We start from the raw sequence: 10,716 nt of genomic DNA, 5'->3' as shown, positions 1-10,716 counted from the left end.
TGGCCTTCTGGGTTTTGGCTGGGTTTCCAAAAAAAAAAAGGCTTTTTAAGACTGTAAAACTAATTCAAATAATGGACTTGTCTTGGAACATTTCTTGAGAAATACACTCTCTTCAACAACCCTACACATCTTGAGGGTTGCGGAAGATTTGTTTCTTTAAAAAAAAAAATACAAAAAAATAAACCTCCACCTTTCCTGATCATTCCCCTCACTCCCCGCCTCTCTACTCCCTCCTCCAATAAGCGCCACCCTCACAGACGCTGCCTCCACCTCCACTCACCTCTCAGACGGCCAAAACAAAGCGGACCTGAGGAACGGAAATGGAACGCCAAACATAAACTTAACGGGTGTGAACGCTAGACAGTATCGTTCATTCATTACTCGGGAAGTCTTCATTTTCAGTGTATTTGTGCATACAGAGGTTATTCCAGAAAAAAACGACGACGTCCAGACGCTCAGCCTCTGTTGAGCGTAAACAGTCTGGTGGATGGGAGTCTTCTAAATGAATAAGACATAAACTCCGCTACATCCAGGCTTGCACCGAGCGCTCCACGGCACAGGCTGACAGTAAATATTAGGAGAGGAGAGGAGGAGAGGGAGGAGAGAGGCGAAGTAGCCACCGCGGCACGCTGGATCCCGACCGAAATCTGGTGAAATGCTTGGAAGGCCTTGGCCCTCAGGTGCGGATTAAACTAACTGTGCTGGGTCGAGCATAGACCAGCTATCAGGGGAGTTCTTGCCAGCGTTGATTTTTAGATTCACTGAATGGTAAGTGATAATGTATTTTGATTTCATTTGTATTTGTTGCCCAATTATTTACTACATAGTCAAATTGTGGCATCGGTTTTAGTAATAGCACAGGTTTGTGTGGCTTTCTTTGTACATAGATGTTTTTTTTTCATGAGAACGTTACTTTTTAATGATAACGTTATTGCAACATTAAATTGTATTTGCCTCCTACGGGACATTTTTAGGAATACTTACGCGGCAGGGTCTCGCTTGTTTACATCGTATAGCTACCTCGTTCACTTACGGTAGCTATCTTATAGTTTTGGATTTTCATTATCCAGAAAATGGTTCGTTCAGATGAGCTGAGACCACCACTACGTGCGTTTCTGCAGGGATGCCGAGGCAACGGAAATATTCAAACACTGAAAAGCAATTTTCCTGAACAGTAAATTTCTCACGCACACGTCTCTGTACATTGATACACAAGCGTAAAGTCTCTCTTCAAGAAACAAATAATATAAGCCTAACATTGACGGTGACCTGAATCACAGTTATACTGACTGCTTACCACAGCTCTTCACGTGTTATAGATGCGTCTTTGTTCTAAGTATCAAACTCAATTTCAGGATGGCCTGTATCAGTCTTCCTAATTGATACACGTCCAAGCGTATTAGTTGCAGAGGGTCCTGTGTGTAAGCCTCGGGACGTTTAAAAACGTGCCTTGAACAGATGCCTGACCTCCGCACATTTCAGAAATAGAGGTTAGTCTAAGAACTTTTTGAAAGTGCAAATTAATTGGTTCCTTGTGGGGGGTTTTTTGTTTGTTTGTTTGTTTGTTTTGTTATTTGTATACATTATAATTTTTAAAAATTGCCATCATGGTTCAAAATAGTAAATGGGTAGAGTTGTGTAAACATGTTTAAGGTCTAATCTTTGGGAGGTAACATGAATTTCACGTGCATCAATAGGTCTCAAGCTCAGGTTTAGAGGAAACAAGAACCAACATGCTCTGGTCCACACTTCCTTCCTCCACTTCAAAGGAAAGGCAAACCCCATGAGACATATGACAATGTAGTCATGCTTATTTTTATACTGATCTGCTTGCTATTACAGCAGATTGATTTTACATTTAAATAATATGGGATTAGTGTTCACTTTGTAAGAGAATCTAATGACGGTGCTATTGAAAAGTGTTATCACCACTGCAATGAGAAGTAACATAACATGGGGGTGTTAGAAAAGAAGAATAACATTTACAGCATTTGGCAGACACTCTAATCCAGAGCGACTTACAAAAGTGCTTTGTCATTTACTCATAGAATACATCCTAGCCAATTCAGTAGGTTAGAGTCCAAGACACCAATGAACTAGAATGCTTTTGAAATACAGGGATCAATGCTGATGCCTAGAAGTGCAAAATACATAAGTTCTGTCTCAGACAACAATCAGTGCAATAACCAATACCCTACAATAAGTGCTAGAGTTTCAGTTAGTCAACATAGGAGCAGGGGTTGTTAGAAAACAAGAGTGTAGCCCAAGAAGGTTTTGTTGCTCCTTACTTGTTGACAGCTGTTAATACACTTTTTTAGTTGGTCAAGTCACTTTCCTTTCAGGGTTAACATCTTATTGATAAGATCCCTTTTCTACAAAGATTTACATGAGTTCAGATGCTGGTTGGCATTGGAGCATTAGTGATGTCACTGGTGCCTTTTCCTGTTGGAATAACTATGAAGACTTAATCACAAGAAAATACCATAACAAATGGCTGTGATCTTCATCATGTGCAGTCTTTAATTCTAAACAGAAAAAAATATCTCTGTATAAGGGACCTTAATCTTGAACCTTTTAGGATACAAGGAGACCATTTAATGTCTTGATGATAATTCATCTAGGATAATTCATGTTATGCTCAGTTTAATTGATTTGTGCTGGAATTGACCAGGATTCAGAAGGCCACAGGTTCAGCTGTCCATTATTTGAAGATTGCAACAATTTTTTCAGTGATCGTCCTGCTAGACTCCACATTCATTTCTTTTTTTCTATTTATAACCTGTAGCCCCACTTTAAGTCTTTTGGTGGCTGAAGGGCCAGTGAACCCTTTCTGAACCATTCAGAATGTATAATCAGACATACCTATCAAGGAGATTCAGAATGTATGATCAGATATTCCTATCGAGGAGATTCAGAAGAAGACAATGCGAAGACACCTGTTGGTGTGAAAAGAGATCTCAATAGCTACTTAGCACTTAGTGGGTGGTCACTGAGCTAAGGGCAGTTTAGACTGCTATGCTAGGTTATGACAAGCCATGTCTTAGTAAGTGTTTTCCCATTCAGGTTTTCTTATTTTAGTTTTAATTGATTTGGTCAGAGACCATGCACAAATTAAATGTATCTCAAAAGAGATGTTTGCACCAGAGTTAGCTAATAAGCTCATTTCAATGTGATGTCCCAGAGCAGGTAAACAATGTGCTATATTAAACACTGTCTTGACTTTGATAATACTCTGCTCATAAATGTCTCTCAAAATGGATTATTTTAAATAGTTTGGTGTCATCAGACAGCATGTATTGTAACCTCCATAGCATAATGTCTTAAGGAATTGCAAAATGGTCAGTTTGAGGAGCCCTGCAACATTTTCCAGTAGACTTATTTTCCATAAGTGTTGTTTACAGATACCATTCACATGCCAAGCTATCATACATACATATTATCTGTGCCAAAATGTTCCTCTTGAACTCTGTTTAGTTTGCTTATGGCCATTGCCTCAGTCAAGGATTACTGATAAAACAAAGTCTTAAGTGCAGATTGTTTTGTGTGTATTGTTAGTGTTGTTCTAATAATGTCAAGTACAGTTATGTGCGTCGAGTTGGCTCAAATATTTTTTTTATATATATTGTAACTACTTGTTATGCCAAAATGATTATGCTTGGACAAGTAACCTGATCTGAACAATTTTGGCACATCATATAATATCTTGTTTATAATCAATGAGACGATGGTTTTCAGTGCATTAAACACTCCGCTGGGTAACTAAGATTAATGTAAGAAAAACGCATAATGTTATGAATTAATGAAAGTGAGCACTAACCTAAATTATAGAGAAATGGTGAAGTACTATTTGTGAAGTGCCTAAGATTTATTAACATTATATTAGTCTAATTTCTAAATGAGTTGATATTTCATGCTGAATACCATTGCTACAGATATATTTGCCACAGTGAACAACTTGATGAATAAATGTGAAGTTTATTGATTAATGAATAAACTAAATATTGACATCGTGAGACAGGTATTAAAGGTTACTATAGCGAACTCGGCTCAGGTGTACAGTCAATCTCTAATGAATGACAACTGAGGGAGAAAAGAACGGAATGAAGAGATAAAGAAAATAAATAAAATAATAATGATAAATAAAACAATGAAAAGAAATACTTGATATCGGGGGGGGGGGTTGTTATGGTGCTAACTTACCTAAGACTAACCTATCCAAAGAGCTAACGGAGCTAACTATCGGAAAGTTGCCTAAAAGGGGAGGAGATTCTTATTTCTATTGTTATATAGACTAGCGAGGGGAGGAGATATTAACCTAGACAGAATTATCTTTAAGAGCTGCAACTCACTATAGACTGAGATGGCATATGAATGGAAAATATAGATCTTACTTCTGGTTCAAGGCACAGTTGTCAAAAAAAAATGTTGGTCCGCCACGCACGGGGGTCAGTGGAGTTTAGATGTGGCCATGATCAGCTGCAAATAACACCTGATCCTGAATCTTCTCTGCTACTGTAATGGCGAGCCTGAGTTTCACCGAGAGTGTAGAGCTGAGATGGACTGTTTCTTGACTTCGCAGGTGTCAATGTGAGAGCATATCCTAGATGTAGCTTGGAAGAAATCTAAGGTTGGTTAATTAGCACTAATTACTGTTAGGATAAATTCAAATTTTACCAATGATGCAAGAACAAAAATTTGACTATGTTGACAGAGTGGTGGAAAGCAAATTAAACAGATTACAACAGACTAACACATTAAATCCAAGACAGACTAAACTAAAGTTTAACTCCATCTTTCATCACCTTAACTAATTCTGTTCCTGAGTGTCGATTTTTATAACCCTGACTCATGGGAGGGGGAGCAAGGCATATTATTTCTAGATTCCCTCATGCATATTCATGCTTCTTTGTCTTGTCTATGGCTTTGGTGGGATAATTAAAAAACAAATTAACAAAAAGAAGGGGGGGGGAGGGGCACAACTAGGTATTGATATTTGGTTATGAGATATGTCTTTTAAACTATAACAGATAGGATCAGTTACCATAATTCATCTGATCCATTTGGTCCACATATTTATAGATAGAGTACAGATGTTCTTATAAGCAATTTAAAGTACACAATTTTATACATAAGAAAGCAGTTACATTTTCATCAAGAAACACACTACTTGGGGACAGAGTGAGTGACAGAGAGATAGAAGAGAACGATAGATTACACATGTATTTTACTGTCCTAGCTTCAATAATTCAAATAATCTTCCTCTGTGCATTATACTTGAGATGAAGAGGTAGTGAGTAAGACAATTATAAAGGTTAATATGCAAACACTAGATTAATAGGGTTAAGGCATAGATATAATAATTTCTTGAATGACTGAAATAAAAAGGCATAAGAAAAGTCAACATAAATGTTAGAGAGAATGAATTTCATAACAGTTCAGTGTTGATAGCTAGTTAGATTTCACTCAGAATTGAGCATGCTGAGACTGTTATGTACATAAAAATAAATTGTTGGCCATACATGGGTTTGTTATAGTCACTGAGGGGCGCTGTGGATTCATAATGGATGAATATATGTGGAATCCATACAATAAAAGAAATCTTATTACATACTTTGGACTCCAAAAGCTAGATTAGGTATGCGAGTTTGGTCTCGTTGCGATTCTCCCGAAAAGGTCAAATGGGAAAGGTCAAATTCCAGTAGTCCTGCAAAAGTGTGGTCTTCTTAAGTTTTTGTTGATCTAAGTATTCCTACTTGTGAAATCATTCTTAAATTCAAAGCAGGGTACTTTTATGGTCTTTTAGTTTCTTGCCCTGATCTCAGGTGTAAAGCTTTCGGCCATGTGTGCTTGTGGAGTAATAAACCTTTTAAGACCTGATAAGGGAATGCAGTGCCCTTTTTAGTAGAACCAAAAGAGTTCTGGTGTTTTGTAAAAGAGGCCTCTGAGTGGGTGTTATGAGCTGCCCCAGGGGTGAAGGACCAGTTGGTCAGTAGGGCAGAGACTGGTATTTCAAAGCAGCTTGATAAGGAGACCTTCAGTGTGGGGTGTTGGGGTTACCTTAGGGTTACCACAGGAGTGGGGGCTGCAGTTTACACTACATTAGAGATTATATTATGTCTTTCATTAGAGTGAGGTTTGCAATGTAGGCAAACTTTGGTAATATCAGAAGGAGACCTACAGTACAGACTGTTTCATGGTTTCACCACTTCATCCAGGACTAAATCCAGCTGGTGGAAAAATAGCAAACCTCTGTGTTAATGTATTGTAGCGTAAGCATAGAAAAAGAACCAGAGAATGCCATTTTGCTCAAGGAACGACTATTTATTTCAAGCGATTTCTTTAAAAAGATGCACAGCAAACAAGCGACTAAGGAACTGACCTAGTGGGAGAGGGTGGGGGCATAAGTGAAATGAAGCACACACAAGGAAAGTAACAAGTCAAAGTCAAGTAAAAATTATTTATATAGCGCTTTTTACAGCAGATGTTGTCACAAAGCAGCTTTACACATGTTTAAGTCTAAGCCCCCAGTTAGCAAGCCAAGGGTGACAGTGCCAAGGAAAAACTCCCTAGAGCATGAGGAAGAAACCTTGTGAAGAACCAAGACTCAAAAGGGGGGGCCCCATCCTCCTCTGGCCGACAACGGTCACCCCAATAGTAACAATATAGACAATAAGGAGCAGAGTAAATAGTGAAATGAAAAAATAAGCAATTCATGTCTAGTCTGGTTTTCTAGAAGTCCTTGTCTGGTACCAATGGTGTGCCCGTTTACAAAACCCATCCCACATTAGAACGTCCATCAAGGGCAAGGAAGAAGTAGTTAGCTTGGGTGGAGGTGTGGTGGGCTACAGCAGGGGACATCAGGGCTTGGTGGGAGTAGCCAAGGCAGCTGAGACAAGTTGAGGCTCAGTAACATCACAACATCAGGGGTAGGTGTACCTTGGCAGAAAGAGAGAATAGGTTATTAAGCATGTCTGGGTATGCAGGTGTGTAATAAATTAGGGAACTATCATGTGCAAAGATGGACTCTGGCAGATCTAGCTTTGGCAGCACAGCTAAAAAGATAGAGCCAGAAGAAACACAGGCATGAAGGCACCCTGGAACATCAGCACTCTGCTGCGCTAAGTCAAGAAATTTGAGTGACAAAAGAGAGGTGACAGCAACATAACATCCCAGGTTACCATATCTCTCAATGCCCATGGACCCCCAGATCTACACCTTTACCTAAGATGGGAAGTAGTTAATAAAATGCCTGACTGTACAGATAGGTGTTCAGCCTAGCCTTAAATATTGAGACTATGTATGCGTCTCAAACATTTACAGGAAGGTTATTCCATACTGTGGGAGCTTTATTGGAAAAGGCTCTACCCCTTGAGGTAGATTTTATTATTCTTGGTACTAGTAAAGAGCCTGCACCTTTTGATCTAAGTAGACATATTGGGTCATAATTCAGTAGGAGTTCTCTAAGGTACTGTGGGGCAAGACCATTCAGTGCTTTGTAGGTCATTAGAAGTATTTTATAAGCAATATAATTTACTCGGAGCCAATGTAAGGTAGCTACGATAGGAGTGATGTGATCAAATTTTCTAGTTCTAATAAGAACTGACTGCTGCATTTTGAAGTAGTTGAAGTTTGTTTAGGTATTTAGTGGTACAGACAGATAGTAAGGCATTACAGTAGTCCAATCATGAAGCGATAAATGATGGATTAACTTTTATGCATCATGTGAGGACATCTTCAGCACTAAGCAAACTAAGACAATTGCATAACTGGTTAATTAAAACAGTACAACAGACAAATTAACAATTTACAATTAAATTTTTAACTAAATAAGGGCTGCAGAGAGGCACATACCATTCGAATCCATCCTATTCCAGGTTAGCCAATATCATCACAAACACACTGGCAGTATGTTGGATTATAAACCATTAGTACTCATAAGTAACTAACTTGCCAGGTACGGTATCATTTAAATACTTATTGCAGATAATTGGCAGCCATTGGTCCGCAGCATAGACCCAGCTTGATACCCACATTGGTTTCTTTCAGTACACTTGACATAATGTAGATCAACTGTAAGTCCACCCATTCAATTTCAGCTACCAACGCAATTAAAGCAACCAATCAGTTTCAGCCTGTGGTCTGAGTGACCAAATCAATCTTGTTTTGTGTTTGAAAATTCTCTGTAATGTGTACTTAATGCCTCTCTCTTACAGAACAAATTATTGTTAGCACAAAAGCTAACTTCTATCTTACTTCAAATGTGATTTCTCAGAAGAAAACTGGATCTCTCTTTACCCACCCTGTGGGAGATTGTCATCACATTCATGTTTGTAGCTGTGGAGCACAGTGCTCACCACAGAATGTGCTGCTAGCGATGGCTGATGGTTGTGAGCCCAGATAAACGTACATGTATGAACGTAGCATCTTATCTGCACTGATGTGACCTCATTCAGACAAACTGTTACAGCATGAAGACCTAAGCCCTTTACTCACATCTCTCCTACATTTGTGCAACTTGTGTACATTATGTAGCAGTTCCTCAGCAAGGAGTCTTTAAGGATTTGTGCAGTATATAGAACTATGTAGCGACAAAGTTGTAAAGTATGTGATGATGTAAATAATATAATGGTAATATTTACCCTTGCCATGTCACACGATGAGTATTTTCAGTCATGCTGAAGTGGACATGTGCATGTCTACGTGTATCCCATAAGATGGTAGATGTCTCTATATTCTTTTTTTTCTTGTGTATGAGTCAGAGAAAGTTTCCACCAATATGTGTGTCAGTGGTGAGCTGTTTTTTTGTTTTGTTTGTTTTGTTTGTTTGTTTGTTTGTTTTTTGTGTGACTCTGTAATAACCTTCATGTGGTCATGTGTGAAAGAGAGGAAGAATGAGGTCTTCCACCTTCAGACTTGGGGTGCTTGTGTTGCTTGTACATAGCAATCACAGGAAAAGTTCAAGGCCCACGGTGGTGCTTCCCAAGACAGGATGTGCTGGATGTAATGTTAGAATGGCTCTGTATGACAATATGTAGAATTCAGGGAAATGCAGGGGGTGAGGAATGTCATTGTTTGTCAGTCTAACCTCACAAAAGTATTGGTTTGTGAACCCTTTGGGTCCAGGCCTTGTTTTCTTCCACTAGATATGAAATGTAAACAAGACTGGAATAATATTGTTCCTTTCATTGTCATCTGCAGCTGATCTTTTAAAGTTACTGTAATTAGCTCTTGGCCATGTAAATGCTACAAAGCCGCTGTGTCAGAGGCTACAAATTAAAAGGTCACTGAGGGGAGGAGTCAGAATAATTAGAATAATTATGGAGTCATAATTCCTGTTATCAAAAAATTAGCCTTTACATAGAAGACTTCCTAATAAATACTCATAAAATTCTATTTCCTAATAAGTACTCATAAATCCATGGTGATTTGCTTTTTTAAATGTTATATGGTGTTATATTGATTTTTTGGTGAAGTTGGTACACTGTAAGATGTGCCAGATAAGAATTACTCTACATGGGTGTTGTGGTATTAACATAAACAATTTGGCAAACATGATGCAGGACAAATGTGTTCAAGTTTTCACCAGTGTGTTTATTATTTAAAAATATATGCCACTAGCAATAAAGTGTCTGTTTTTTCTGCATATTTATATCGAGTAACTAGTTTTTTTTAGCTTACAATATATTCTCATGGTATGGTTTAAATAGTCTGTCAAAGTAATACTGATTTAATTGTTGAAAATTATCTCCGAGAAGGCATATCATGCCGTAATGTTAGAAACACCATGCTAGTTTGCTGGCCTAGCGTTTGCCGCCAAGCACTAGACTGGCCTCAGATATGGGTCAGCGCTTGGGGTAGTGTGCACTCACGATCTGTTATAAATAGCATGACCCCTCAAAGTGTATAAATAGTACATGGACAGATACAGAGCTTGAGCTGCAGCTGGAGCGTGGTGCTTGTTTTTAAGAGCTGCCTGCCACCCGTTGTATTTGTGACTATACATAGTCTGCAGTTCGAATGTGGTCAGTGTTGCTCAATGTACACTACTCGATAACTTGGATGTTGGGTTTTTTTTGTGTTTTTTTTTTTGTTTTGTTTTTTTTAATAAATCACAATTTTGTTGGTATAAAAGGTTTTGACACTAATACCAAGTTTTCTTGAATATTTGCCTGATGCAAACTGAAAATAAGTTAGGCCACCATACTGGTGGCCTTTGTGCCAAGAGTTTGATTAAGTTCTAAGGATCATATTATATTATTTCCTGTGATGTTTTGTAATCACAAACATGTAGTAACGGCACACTGTTTTATAAAGACATTTAGCTCATACATACAAGAACGGCTAGAAAAGGGATAATTTTCCTACTTTTTTGACCTCTTACCAGACATGTGGTAATCTATACACAGTCTACTGTGTTTTGCAATAATACCCAAGTTATTATTTTTATTTGCCATTGCTGCCTTTTCATTTGCTGAAGCTTTTTTTTTTTTTCCTAGTTCCCAAATTTGAGGTAAGTTAGCATTTCGTTAACACGTAGCACTCTTCCCATCAGGCTGGCGTTACAGTCTGTACAGCGGTAGAGCTGGGGAGGATACACTGAAGGATGTAAGATGATTAGCTAATGGGGCTTACGTGAGCTAATGGGTCTTAGGTGAGCTGACAGTGAGCTATTGGGGCTTAGGTGATCTGATAGTGAGCTACTGGGGCTTAGGTGAG

General features: G+C 38.5%; 1 protein-coding gene across 4 annotated transcripts in view; it reads left to right on the top strand.

Moving 5' to 3' along the window:
* Nucleotides 1–256: 256 nt before the first annotated feature.
* The window catches only part of hecw2b (HECT, C2 and WW domain containing E3 ubiquitin protein ligase 2b), a 49,229-nt gene continuing 38,769 nt past the window's right edge, over nt 257–10,716 (top strand). For 3 of the 4 annotated variants that reach the window (XM_081701067.1, XM_027030209.3, XM_081701065.1), the window contains exon 1: nt 257–768. The gene's annotated coding sequence lies outside the window, so the exon portion shown is untranslated. Of the gene's footprint in view, nt 769–1,070; nt 1,175–10,716 lie in introns of all 4 variants that reach the window. The other variant, XM_081701064.1, reaches the window with a different exon arrangement.

Source organism: Electrophorus electricus, chromosome 18 (genome assembly GCF_041902795.1).
Source record: "Electrophorus electricus isolate QZ-2024a chromosome 18, ASM4190279v1, whole genome shotgun sequence".
Lineage (NCBI taxonomy): Eukaryota > Metazoa > Chordata > Actinopteri > Gymnotiformes > Gymnotidae > Electrophorus > Electrophorus electricus.
The sequence above is the reverse complement of the archived record's forward strand: the minus strand, read 5'-3'. Positions and strand labels throughout refer to the sequence as shown.